This window comes from Loxodonta africana, chromosome 5 (assembly GCF_030014295.1).
Source record: "Loxodonta africana isolate mLoxAfr1 chromosome 5, mLoxAfr1.hap2, whole genome shotgun sequence".
NCBI lineage: Eukaryota > Metazoa > Chordata > Mammalia > Proboscidea > Elephantidae > Loxodonta > Loxodonta africana.
Window position 1 is genome coordinate 123,968,245 of NC_087346.1, and position 14,038 is coordinate 123,982,282.

Sequence of the window (14,038 nt, forward strand, 5' to 3'; positions counted from 1 at the left end):
CAACCCTCCAGTGCTCCTCTAACAACGGTGAGTTAAAAACCAAACCAAACCCACTGCCCTCGAATCGATTCCGACTCGTAGCGACCCTATATTATTCTTTCATCACTTGGTTTAAAACTATTCTTTTCAAATAAATTTTATCTAAATATTATAGAATATTGTGGTTTCTATATCCTAGATAATGTCTATAGTCTATTTTACTAAGTAATGATAATTTTTTTTAAATTTTCCTGTATTTTAAAAATGTTCTTCAATGTTATAACTACATAAAAAAAGACTTTTTAAAGAACTAGATAAAATGAGAGTGGTGTGTGTATTGGATTGCCTTTGAATGTTTTAATAAGCAGCCTTGTTTTAGCTCATATAATACAAGGAGTATTTATTTTGTTGGAATTTCACTACCTTTTATAATTACCATTACAAGTCCACAAAATTCAGAACCCCTAGTGCCACACAATCCAATTGATTTATAGCCAAACAATCCAATTGATTTATAGCCAAATTAGAACAAAAGACAAAGAATCCAGCCAACCAGCAAACCATGTCAGAAAAAGATAAGCACTTTCAAGTTGATTATGTGCTTGTCATGTCAATTAACCCAGTATCCCAATAATAAGCTACTCATGTGGCTTCAATTGCATCATGAGCAGCACAACCACCATTTTTCCTGCCAAAAATATTCATATAAGAGATTGTTTGAATTAGAATTTCATTACCCTAGAGGAAGTTCCCTTTTGAAACGTTCCTGTGAAAAATACGCTCAACATGATGCAGATTTTTCGTGTAAATTCTTGGAGCCAGGTTTTTTTTCTTCCCCGTTTTATAGAAGAGACATTTGACAAAACATTATTTGTGGAATACATTTATTTTAGAGATTCAGGGAAATTGATGATAGAAGTGGGGTATTTGTGCTAAATTTTGGTCTAAAGAAAGAAATAAAACTCTACTGTTATGGAAGACTTTGACTTTGAGCAATCTTGGCCATATGGTAGTATACACAATGTAAGCTACAAAATCCTGCATACATATTTTATCATGACATATAGAGGCTCAGGTTGTTTGATAAAACTCTGTCAACACTGAAAGACACCAAAGCCTCTAACTTAAAACTTTTCAAAATCTTAAAGGTTGACTCAAGTTATAACAGACTCAGTTCTAGAACCTGAACTGTCAATCCTTTAACTTTTACAAACTTTTAGTTGTTCAGCAAGTGTTTTTTAATAAGTTTGGTTGTTGGTTAGACTGTATGTTTGAAAAAATTCGTCCTTTTTCTTCTGGCTTAAGAAAAAAAGAAAGTGTGCTGAAAAATGCCTCCCAATGTATTAGTTTCCAAAGTATTCAGTATTTGCAGTAGAGATTTTTTTTTTTTTTAATCTCAACTGATTGCAATGTCAAGAGGTCAACATGTCATAAATACCCCAATCTTAAGGCTTTTGTGTAATTGATCCAAATATTACTGATGGAAAATATAAACTGGAGAAACTGTTTACATGACACACGTAACCAAAACAAAAAATAAGGCATAGAAGTTGGTAGTAGTGGATTATCAGAAATATTCCCCTTAGCTTGTGGTATAAAGTAATGCAACAGTAGGTCCAGAAGATTTCTCTGATGGACTTTACAACCCTTTACAAATAAAAACAGTAGTCTTGGGCTGATTAAAAGGCAGATCACATTGGCAATACGTTCAGAATTAGACAAACAAAAGGGTGAATCAATTCTAAAAGAAATGCAGCTTTCTATAGATGCCAAACTTACGTCACTGAAGTTTTACTCTGTGCGTTTTAATTTGCAATACATTTACTACTATCTTTCACTTCCGTTTGTAAAGTTCTGTTGTCCTCTGACTGTTGCCCAGACAACCACAGTGTGTAAAATCCGTTACAAAGTATAAACGAAATGTCTTAGTCATCTTGTGTGTGTGCAGCCGTGTGGATGTATTTCTATGGGTCAACGTCTGGCTGGTTTCCTTCTTCTAAGTATGAATACAGAATGTATTTCTTGTTTTTCTGTCTCCTTGGGGTTTCAGTGTTCATGCTTACACTACTGTTACAGTGAGATTGCAAATGAGGTTTTAAGAGAGAAAAGCATTGAATCTAAAAAATCATATTGAAATTTAACTCTTCAGTGATAGGTGCCTATTCTGTGGCAATCTGGTTAACTGATCTAGAAGAAAATGCTAATCCAAACCAAAAAAATCCAGTGCCGTCGAGTTGATTCCGACTCATAGCGACCCTATAGGACAGAGTAGAACTGTCCCATAGAATTTTCAAGGAGTGCCTGGGGGATTCAAACTGCTGACCCTTTGGTTAGCAGCCGTAGCACTTAACCCCTATGCCACCAGGGTTTCCAAATGCTAACCCACTGGAGAAGAACTCACATTGGCAAGGCACTAAGCGATGATATAATAAAGCTTCTCTTACTTTTAGTTTCTGTGGAAGGCATAGTCTCCTGATGACTTGTAAAACACAAAGGTGCATATGCCAGGAAAAACTTATTCTCAAACACTTAGCTCTCCATATGGTAAAGCCAAGTGTAACTGATTTTTACCATTTGTAACTCCCTACCCACTATTGTGTTTTTTTACTCACTATTATATAAGAAATTGTGAAAATGCCCTTCTCTTCACTACACCAACAATGACATTTCAATTAAAAATTTAAAAACACCAACAACTTTAATATGCTCTTTGTTGACATCCAGGTTTTTAATGAGATTCCCTGTTATGTACATAATTACTGAAGGGGAGGGAGTTCATGAAAGGAAATGGAAGATTTCTCTTCTTATGATGCTTTTCTTTTAGATTTTTATCCTCCATTAACTTAAAATCCTGTTAAGTACTGAACTCTGTATATTCCTCTCTAGCTTTGTTCCTTCATGAATCATCTTGCATAATTTTATATCCTACTCAATATTCAAAAAAAACCCCAAACAGAACACCCTCTACTTTAGTGCCTTACAATGTAATCATATAGATAATATGACTAAAAATGCTCTTAATCAACTGTTAATTGGTGGAACTAAATTTTCCTAGCGCTAAAACAAAATCCTAATCTTAACAAACTTATGTTTTTAATCAGAAATCTTTCAGTTGCAAATGACAGCAACCCATCTTAACTTAAGCATATAAGGTGACTAATGGGACTACATAATCATGAAGAGCAAGGGTACATTCAAGAAATACTTAAATCAAGGGCCTGGATGATCTAGGAGTGTTTGTTTTTCTTTTCCTTTTTCTTGCATTAGTTTCTCTTTGCATGAAAATTCATTTCTCTTCTATTGCTGATCAGATTTTTCCATGTTTCTGCATCTAGAAAAGTGAAGTCGTTAAAAGTTTGTTAGTAAAAGAAGTCAAAGAGTCAATGTAGTATTTTCTTTCATTCAAAATTAACATAGAGAGATTATACCTAGGCTTGGTTGTGGTTATAGGCTTACCCTTTGAATCAGTGTGGTAGCCAACAGAGTAAAGCACTGTTATTGGGCCAGCCTAAGTCCCAGGAAAGTAAGTAAACAAATAAATAAAATTGCTGTGCAATAAAAATATAATAAAAGGAATTTACAACACTGTCTAGAGCTGCAATAACAGAAATTCCACAAGTGGATGGTTTTAACAAAGAGAAATTTATTCTCTCACAGTCTAAGAGGTTAGAAGTCCAAATTCAGGATGCCAGCTCCAGGGGAAGGCTTTCTTTGTCGGCTCTGGGGAAAGGTCTTTGTCATCAATCTTTCCTGGGTCCAGGAACTTCTCAGCACAGGAACTCTGGGTCCAAAGGATGTACTCTGTTCCTCGTGCTGCCTTCTTGGTGGATGAGGTCCCCCTGTCTCTCTGCTTGCTTCTCTCTTTCATATCTCAAAAAGACTGACTCCAGACACAATTCAATCTTGTAGACTGAGCCCTGCCTCATTAATATAACTGCCTCTAATCCTGTCTCATCAACATAATAGAGGTAGGATTTACAACTCATAGGAAAATCACATAGATGACAAAATGGTGGACCATCACACAACATTGAGAATCTTGGCCTAGCCAAGCTGGCACATATTTTGGGGGAACGTAACTAAATCCATAACAAGTAAAAAAAAAAAAACCATGTAATAATTCTCAGAAAGTTAGCTGAGAGAAGTAATTGATTAGTTTAGTGTGTGGATTAGAAAATTCTCCATTCACGGGGGCTATCTTTTAAAATTTTATTTTATTGTAGTAAAAATTGTTGAAAATTATATATACACATATCTATATATATATATCATTTATTTTTTTTACATGTACAAGTCATTGACGTCAATTGTGTTCATCATGTTGTGCAAACATCATCACTATCAAAAATTTTCCATCAACATTGACAGAAGCTCAGTGCTCACTAAGCAATGACTACCTCTTTCCCCTTCTATCCCATCCCTAGTAACCAGTAATAGACACTGGTCTCTATACATTTTCCTATTCGAGATACTTCATATAAGTGGGACCATTCAATATTTGCCCTTTTGTGACTGACTTATTTCAATCATTTTAATGTTTTCAAGGTTCATCCACATTTTAGCATGAAACCGGACTTCATTTCTCTTTAGGGCAATGTAATACCCGTTGTACATATGTACCATATTTTTATTCATTCATCCATTGGTGAACATTTAGCTTGTTTCCACCTTTTGGCTATTGTGAGTAGTGCTATAATGAACATTGGTATATGAGTTTCTGTTTGTGTTCCTGCCTTCAATTTTTTTGAGTGTATACCAGGAGAGAAATTGCTAGATCAGGTAGTAATTCTTTTTTTTTTTCTTTTTAAGGAAACTCCTGTTTTCCATAGCAGATGTACCATTTTACAGACCCACCAGGAATGGGTAATAGTTCCTATTTCTCCACATTCTCAGCAACATCTATTGTTTTCCATTTTACTGATTGTAGCCATCTTAGTTGAGTGTGTAATGATGTCTCATTATGGTTTTGATTTGCATTTCAAACCCACAATGCTAATGACATTGTGCATCCTTTTATTTGCTTTACGGACATTTCTGCTTTGATGAAATGTCTCCTCACATAGTTTGTCCATTTTTAAATAGAATTCTTTGTTGTTTTATTGTTAAATTGTAGGAGTGCTTTATATATTCTAAATATTAAGCCCTTATCCAAAATATGCTTCCCCTATTTTTTCTTTTTCTTCTTTTTGTAGGTAATCTCATCACTTTGTTGATAATTTCTTTGAAGAGCAATAGTTTTTAATTTTGGTGAGATCCCATTATCTATGTGGTCTTTTGTTGCTTGTGCTTCTGGTGTCATATCTAAGAATCCATTGTTAAGTACTAAGTACTAAGGCATTACCTCTTTGTTTTTTCTAAGACTTTTATGATTTTAATTCTTGCCTTTAGGTCCTTGATCTATTTTGTGTTGATTTTCGTATATGGTATGAGGTATCAGTCCAGTTAGGGAGACATTTTTTATCCGAGCCTAAAATATGAATAATTTTCCATCAGATAAATGGAGAAGGGAGAACATTCGGAGACTGATGAGCCTCTCCAAAAGGCTGAAGGTAAAATATCAAGGAATGGATACATTTCAAGTGAAAAATCCATTGCTGTCAAGTCAATTCCAACTCTTGGCAACCTTACAGGACAGAGTAGAACTGCTTCATAGGATTTCCAAGGAATGGCTGGTGGATTTGAACTGCTAACCTATTGGTTAGCAGTTGAGCTCTTAATCACTGTGATATCAGGGCTCCATATTTCAAGTATTTGTAATTATTTAAAATATTCTCAAAATTTCAAAAAACAATTTAATGTGACAATTTGTACAGAAAGTAAAAAGTTTCCTTAAAATAATGAATATCAGTGAGATATTATATGGCATAATATCGCTTTGATTGGTATTTCAAGATACCATGCAAGATGAAGTTATATAGGTTCTAGCATATCTTTACAAAACCCAATTTTAGAACTGTCACATGTAAATATTTTGTATGACATATTATGTTTTCTTCAGACATAATATATACAAAATTATATTAAAATGCCATACTGATAGGACTTTTTTCAAAGTAAACTAATTATTCTTAAAATATTATTAAACACAATCATAGGTATGCTGTTTTAAATGGAAAATGAAAGATTAAGAGATATATAAGATATGAGAGAGCTATTTTTTCTAGCCTCAGAAACATACTTAAGTGCAATTTTTTTGTATGTTGTCAAGTTGATTCTGACTCATAGCCCTATACAACAAAATAGAACTGCTGCATAGGGTTTCCTAGGATGTAATTTTTAAGGAAGCAGGTCCCAAAGTCTTTTCTCCTGTGGAGCCTCTGGTGAATTCAAACTGCTGAGCTTTTGGTTAGCAGTCAACTGCTTAATGATTATGCCATTAAGGATCCTTAGTTTTTTTCTATAAAGACTTTAAAAATAATTAGAAGAAGAAGAAAAATAAAAGCTTTGACATAGCTTGAGTGTAAGCAGGAAGTGAAATTCAATTTACAGCAGTAAATACTATGACTAAGTCAGCCAAAGAGGAAAGGAGATTTTTCTCCCTCAGCAAATAAGAAACAAAGGTAGTTATATTCCCAGAAGACATTTCTACTAAGTCTTCAACCATTCAGTAATGTAAAACACCATTAGTACTTAGACTCAATAGGGAACTCATGTATGTGTTTAATTCTGGCTCTCTTTATTTTTCTCTTAAGATCCTGTGATGTTATAAAACTTTTACAAAGTTTCAAGATAAGCTACCAGGGGATATTGGATAGATAGCAGTGTGAAGAGGTCTAAGATCCCAACCTTCCCCACATAAACACCAAGAAAAACAACTAGAAGCCTGTAATCAGCCTTTTCAGAACTCCAAAATGTTGGATAAGACCATATCAAGGACCTGCGAACGGAACCAAAACATGGGTGAATACCGTATGGAAGGAAAAGTGCTTATTCCACTGTCCTCATCCATTTCCCTCCCAATGAGACAGATGGCAGCAGAAAAGTCACAACTTTAATGCACCCTCAACCAACGCCCAGCTCTCTTGGCTCCTGATTCGTATCTCTGGGTCTGAAGGAAATAGACCTCCCTGGAAAGCATTTGGGTGTCCACATCCCTCAGCCTCCTGGCACAGAAGACATACTCTTGCAGTAGAGCTGCAACCTCACCCAACCCCAGCCAATGCAAGGCTCTCCTGTGCACTGGGAAGGGCCCAGATACCTGGCTAGAAAACAAATAAAACACATCTTCCTAGTGAACTGTTCAGTGTGTACATTCTAAAGAATCTGGAGGTGGTCAAAAAGATTGAAACCATGGTCTTCACAGAGACAGAGCACTCAGGCAAGGTAGGGAGCCGTGATCATGGACTGAGGGTTATATGTGCCTGAAGTCAGTTTAATCAGTGTGTGCTTTCTGATTGGTTTAGGAGCCACTAAAGGGCTAAAGAAGCCCCAGCAGTGTAGTGGTTAATCATTCAGCTGTTATCCAAAAGGTTGACAGTTCAATTTCACCAGCTGCTCTTTGGAAACACTACTGGGCAGTTCTACTCTGTAGTATAGTGTCAGTATAAGTCAGAATCTACTCAATGGCATTTTTGTTTTGTTTCAGGACTATAACCTTTAGACACAGCCACTGTGTCAATACATCTTGTTGAGGATCTTCCTCTCTTTTGCTCACCCTCTGCTTTACCATGCATAATGTCCTTCTCCAGGGACTGGTCTGTCGTGGATAATATGTCCAAAGTGTATGAGATGAAGTCTCACCATCCTTGCTTCTAAGGAGTAGCATTCTGGTTGTACTTTTTCCAAGACAGATTTATTCATTCTTTTGGTAGTCCAGGTATACTCATGGTATACTCAACACCACAATTCAAAGGCATACATACTTCTATCTGACTTATTCATTGTCCAGCTTTCACAAGCATAAGGCAATTGAAAATGCTATCGCTTGGGTGAGAACTACCTTAGTTCTCAATGTAACATCTTTGCTTTTTAACAACTTAAAGAGGTCTTTGACAACAGATTTGTCCAATGCAATATGTCATTTGATTTCTTGACTGCTGCTTCCATGGACATTGATTGTGGATCCAAGTAAAATGAATTCCTTGACAACTTCAGTCTTTTATCTGTTTATCAGGATGTTGCTTATTGATCCAGTTGTGAGGACTTTTTTTTATGTTCAGGTCCAATTCGTACTGAAGGCTGTAGTCTTTGATCTTCATCAGTAAGTGCTTCAAGTGCTTTAAGTCCTCTTCCTTTCAGCAATCAACAGTGTGTCATCTGCATAATGCTGGTTGTTAGCCTTCCTTCAATCCTGATGCCTGTTCTTCTTCATATAGTCCAGCTTCTCAGATTATTTGCTCAGCATACAGATTGAATACAGATTGAATAAGTATGGCCAAAGGATACATCCCTGACTCACACTTTCCTTACTTTAAACCACACAGTATGACCTCACTCTGTTTGAATGACTGCCTCTTGGACCATGTACAAGTTCCTCATGAGCATAATTAAGTGTTTTGGAATTTCCATTCTTCACAATGTTATCTATAATTTGTTATGAGCCACACAGATGAATGCCTTTGCATAGTCAGTACAACACAGGTAAACATCTTTCTGCTATTCTCTGTTTTCAGCCAAGATTCATCTGACATAAAAAATTATGCTGACCAAAATCAACCAATTACAAAAGAACAAATACTTTGTGATCCTACTTATATGAAATATCTAGAGTAGGCAAATGTATGGGAACCAAATTTTATTAGGGACGGGGAAATAGGGAATCATTTTTGAGGGAGCACTGAGCTTCTTTTAAGAGTTATGGAAGAGCTTGGAAATCAGTAGTGGTGATTGTTGCACCATGAGCCCTGGTGGCACACTGGTTAAGAGCTGGGCTGCTAACCAAAAGGTCAGTGGTTCAAATCTACAAACTGCTCCACAAAAAATGTGTGGCAGTCTGTTTCCGTAAAGATTTGCAGCCTTGGGAACTCTGTTGTACTCTGTCATCTAGGGTCACTATGAGTTAGAATCAACTTTAGGGAAATAGGTTTTTGGGATAGTTGTACAACATGATAAACACAAGTAATGTCACCGAATTGTACATGTAAAAATGTTGAAATGATAATTTTTTTATATGTAGATATACCTTACCATAATAAAATGTAGCTAACCACAATAAAAAGGTAAGCTATCCATAGCATAATAGAAGTCACAGAATGTCTTTATTTCTTTTCTTGAGTAATAAGTAAAATACTACCCCCAAACTCCAGATGAACCTGCTACTATAAATCACAATGAAATTCCATCGTTACATATTTGACCCACTGATTCTTCATTGTTGTTTTTCGCTGCTGTGTTATTTTCCATTGAGGTTTATTTCTTTAAAATAGCTTTCCATATATGGAATGACTGAGTGAAAGTCAATATTATACTGACAAATTACCTTCCAAAACAATTGTAAAGGATTGAGTATGTAGTAGTTCTCATTTCAATGCAATATTGCCATCTTTCAACGTTAGTGATAAAATCCAAACAAGAAAAAAAAGTATCTTATTAAATAAAAGAATTTTTTTTTTTCTCAGGAAAGGCAATATATTTGTTTATTTATCTATTTGACCATATTTATTTTTTAGGTAGATTGCACTGGGGAGTGGGGAGGCTGATTGGTTATGGGACAAGGTGAAAGAGTCACAGACTGACCAGAGGAGGGCTCCCAACATGGCCCCACAGGTCTCTTCTCTCTGTGTATGTTTCACAGGGTTTGGCAAATGAAGGACTTGCTGGACACAGTCCCCTCTTGCTTACGGAGCTCAGAGGAAGCTTTCTGTGAGAGGCTAGATGGGTTGTCATCATTCCAGGAATATATTCAGACATGAGTTATAGCCAGGAACGGTGTTAGATGATGGCCAATATAAACGTAATCAGACATGGTGGTTATATCTAGTGAGGGATGCAGAGACTCATTCATTTTTCTTGGATAAACAGTTCTCAGATTGGTGCAAGCCTGTCGTTAATTTCCAGAATTCTTAAAAAAGTTGAATTTTACCATTTTTGTCCTCTATTTCATTGCTTTTATGGAAGAACAGATTTTCAGAGGTCCTTAATCTACCATTTCAGAAGTAGAAACCTCATTGTTTCTTACATGTTTCAAATGAAGAGATGACTCCGTAAAGTGATTCACATCAAAAATATGCCTCGGTGTACCCAGATTTCGTTTTTCTCTAAGAAATCATGGAAACAGTGATATACACATGAGAGAAATGCAGCAATTCTAAAGATGAGATTCATCATATATACATTTTTCAGATTCAATAATGGTTTTTCAAGAAGTTCTCTGGATTACTGGTCTAAATTTTCCCCCAGAAAGCAAGGTAACGAATGTTAACTATTGTTTTAAAGTAGTTGATAGTGTATTGGACCTGATGTAGTGGAGGTACAAATCCTAATGCATATAATATGATCAGTAATTGTTAGCTATTATTATTTTTTATTATATCAGACAAAAAAATCCATGAAGAGATGCTGGAAAATGTTTTAGAGTTAATATGAAGTATTAGCATGCTTAGTAGTATGAACTTTTGGGATATTGCTGTTAAAGGTATATTAATAATTCCTAGCTGTGTGGTTGCTGGAAATTTGTCCTCTATTTCTTCATGTGTAAATGCAAAAGGGTATTATTGGTGATGACCTCATTAGTTTATTGTGAGAATAAGTGCAATAATACAATGGAAGTTCCTACCCTGTACTTTACACACAGTAATTACTAAATGAATGTTAGCTGTAATTATTATCTGCTCTGTGTTCTAAATTCTTGAACCTTCTGTGATCTCTCCGATTTTTTGTATCCTATCCTCCTTTCATTCACTCTTATAAGAGACTAATCTGTGTCTTATGGAATGTGAGGTTATTGGGTTATTTTAATTTTTTTTCATTTCTTTTTGAGAGAAGACTCATATTTAACTTGGAGTTAGAGGGCTGAAGTGATGTATACATGTTTCTTTTAAGAGGTAAACATTCATTTTAAGAAGTGAATATTCCTTTATAACAAATGGAATATTCTGTTTAACAAGAGAAACATGATATTTCAGAGGGTATGTAAGGTATCAAACCTCTAAAAATTGCTACCTCTATAAAGGAATATTAGCATTTGCTGCCAATAGATTGAGTACCATCTTCAAAAAACAATAAAGAAGCTGAAGAGAGAAGTCAAAACCCCACGGCAAAACCATATGGAATAAGGAGAAATAGGACAGACTGAAGAGAATTAACAAAACTAAGAAAATACAAGAGAAGTTTCCAGATGGAACCTTGGTGAAGTCTACTCCCATTTTAATAATGTACAGTGTTCTTTAAGATTTACAATAAGTAGAATTGCTGCATGGGCAGGGAGTTTGGCTTAAATATACTGTGATGTTGACAGAGGAACATTAATGGATACAGGCAATGTGAAGAATGTTCAGAGTGCACTTGGCCTCAACAACAAAAATCAGGCTTAGTGAGACCTATGTAAGTAAAATCATATGTGTTCATCTCATTTTAATGGATGTGTTAAGCCAACATAGAGAGAGAGAAAAAAAATTTACTTACAATCAAAGATAATAATTTGGATAAGGATTTTAGTGTTCTCTTATGCATGTACAACCACAGGAAGTCTTTCAAACCTTCAAATAACTTCTGATTTAATTTACTCACTTGGGCTCAGACCAGTCACCCAAAGAGAACCAAATACAAGGACAAATGGTTCACTTTAGTTTCTTACTGCTTGTGGTCATAAGTTCATAATCATATCTAATATAATTTAATCGTTATGACAGCTAAAGGGAAATTTGAGGTGCTAATTAGAGGTGAAAATTAGCAGCTTTTAAACCTTGCAGTAATTCCTCACATACTCAGGACTTTCAGTTTTCCCTAAAGTAGTCTTCCCTTTAAATAGAAATTGTTTAATTTTAACTCATTTTGACCTTTTGCACTTGATCCATATTCTAGCTATTAAATCAATTTTGCTTTTGTCTTTTGGACCCTGAAATTTAGTTATGGTGAAAAAAAAAATAACTTTCATTAAAGCAGCCCTTCTAATTCTTACAACTAATTAATGATCAAATAAACCAAAGAAGATAGGTCAAGTGATGTGAAGACATGTCATATAAATATTCAAACCTGGCACAATTAGAGTCTTTTCTCATTAGCTTCTTATAAGGTGTAGTGAGCCTGTTAGATTATATCCTTATCAAATTAGGCTGACTGTCAATAACCAGCTTTCTCAAGTTGTGGGTAGTGGAGATTTTTTGTTGGTGAGGGAAGCAGAACCTTTCTTCAATCTTAATGAATTGACAGCAGAAGAATTTTCCAAGTGGTGGTAAACAAGAGAAGAAATTCAATATATGCTTATTCGTGAGTTTAGTGTAAAGTATATTAAACTTGAAAATTTACAAACATGAACATTATAGTGCAGATCGATACAAAAAGCAATTAATGACCTGTAGCAAGAGCAGCTCCAGCTTTCTTTCATTCAGAGAAAGGGAAAAATAAATTCTGAATGTTCAGTGATATAAAGCATATTCTTTGAATAATAATATTGCCACTGCTAGTATTTCAGATATTGAGTTATCAGAGGAAAATTCATTAAAATAATTTTCAAATTAAAAGAATTTTACCCACTTGGGTTCTGGGATAGAACCCCTAAGGTAAATACATTCATGTCTAACCATATCTACGTATCGCTATCTATCTATCTAAAAAAATAAAATAAAAACAGTGCTATTGAGTTGATTCCGACTCAGCGACCCTATGCTATCTATCTAATCTATCTAATCTATCTATCTATCTATCTATCTATCTATCTATCTATCTATCTATCTATCTATCTATCTATCTATCTATCTATCTCTCTCCAGTCCATCCATGTATCTATCATCTATCTACCTATCTACCTACCAATCTACCTACCTACCTATCATCTATCTACCTGTCTATCTATCATCTATCAATCTATCTATCTATCATCTATCTATCTACTTATCATCTATCTATATCTATCTATCTATCTATCTATCTATCATCTATCTATCTATCTATCTATCTATCTGTCATCTATCTATCTGTCATCTATCTATCTATCATCTATCTATCTATCTATCTATCTATCTATCTATCTATCTATCTATCTATCTATCTATCTATCTATCGTCTATCGTCTATCTGTCTATCTGTCTATCTGTCTATCTGTCTATCTATCTATCTATCATCTCCGTCCAGTCCGTCCATGTATCTATCTATCATCTATCTACCTACCTTCCTACCTATCTATCTATCTATCATCTATCTATCTATCTATCTATCTATCTATCTATCTATCTATCTATCTATCTATCTATCATCTATCTATCATCTATCTATCTATCTATCTATCTATCTATCTATCTATCTATCTATCTATCTATCTATCTATCTATCTATCATCTATCTGTCATCTATCTACCTACCTACCTACCTATATCTCTCTCTCTCTGTATCATCTACTTATCTATCTACAGTTAAATAAATTAGGGTCTTTTCAATGCAGTTAGAGTTCAGTCTTATTTTTATTGACTTATTCTTGCCCAAGATAGGTAGAATGAAACTCCATCCCATGATTCTTCTTTGTGATTATAGAAATAATTCAGACCTCAGTCCTCCCACATTGATACATTGTTGTTGTTAGGTGCCGTTGAGTCAATCCCAACTCTCAGTGACCCAACATAACAACAGAACAAAATGATGCTGGGTAGTGTGCCATCCTCACAATCACTGTTATATTTGAGCCCTTTATGGAAGCCACTATATCAATCCAACTGATTGAGGGTCTTCCTCTTTTTTGTGGACCCTCCACTTTACCAGGCATGATGTCCTTCTCCAGGGACTGGTCCCTCCAGATAACATGTCCAAAGTATCTGAGATGAAGTCTTGCCATCCTCACTTCTAAGGACCATTCTGCCTGTACTTCTTTCAAGACAGGTTTGTTCATTCTTTTGGCAGTCCATGTATATTCAATATTCTTCACCAACACCATAACTCAAAGACATAATTCTTCAGTCTTTCTTATTCA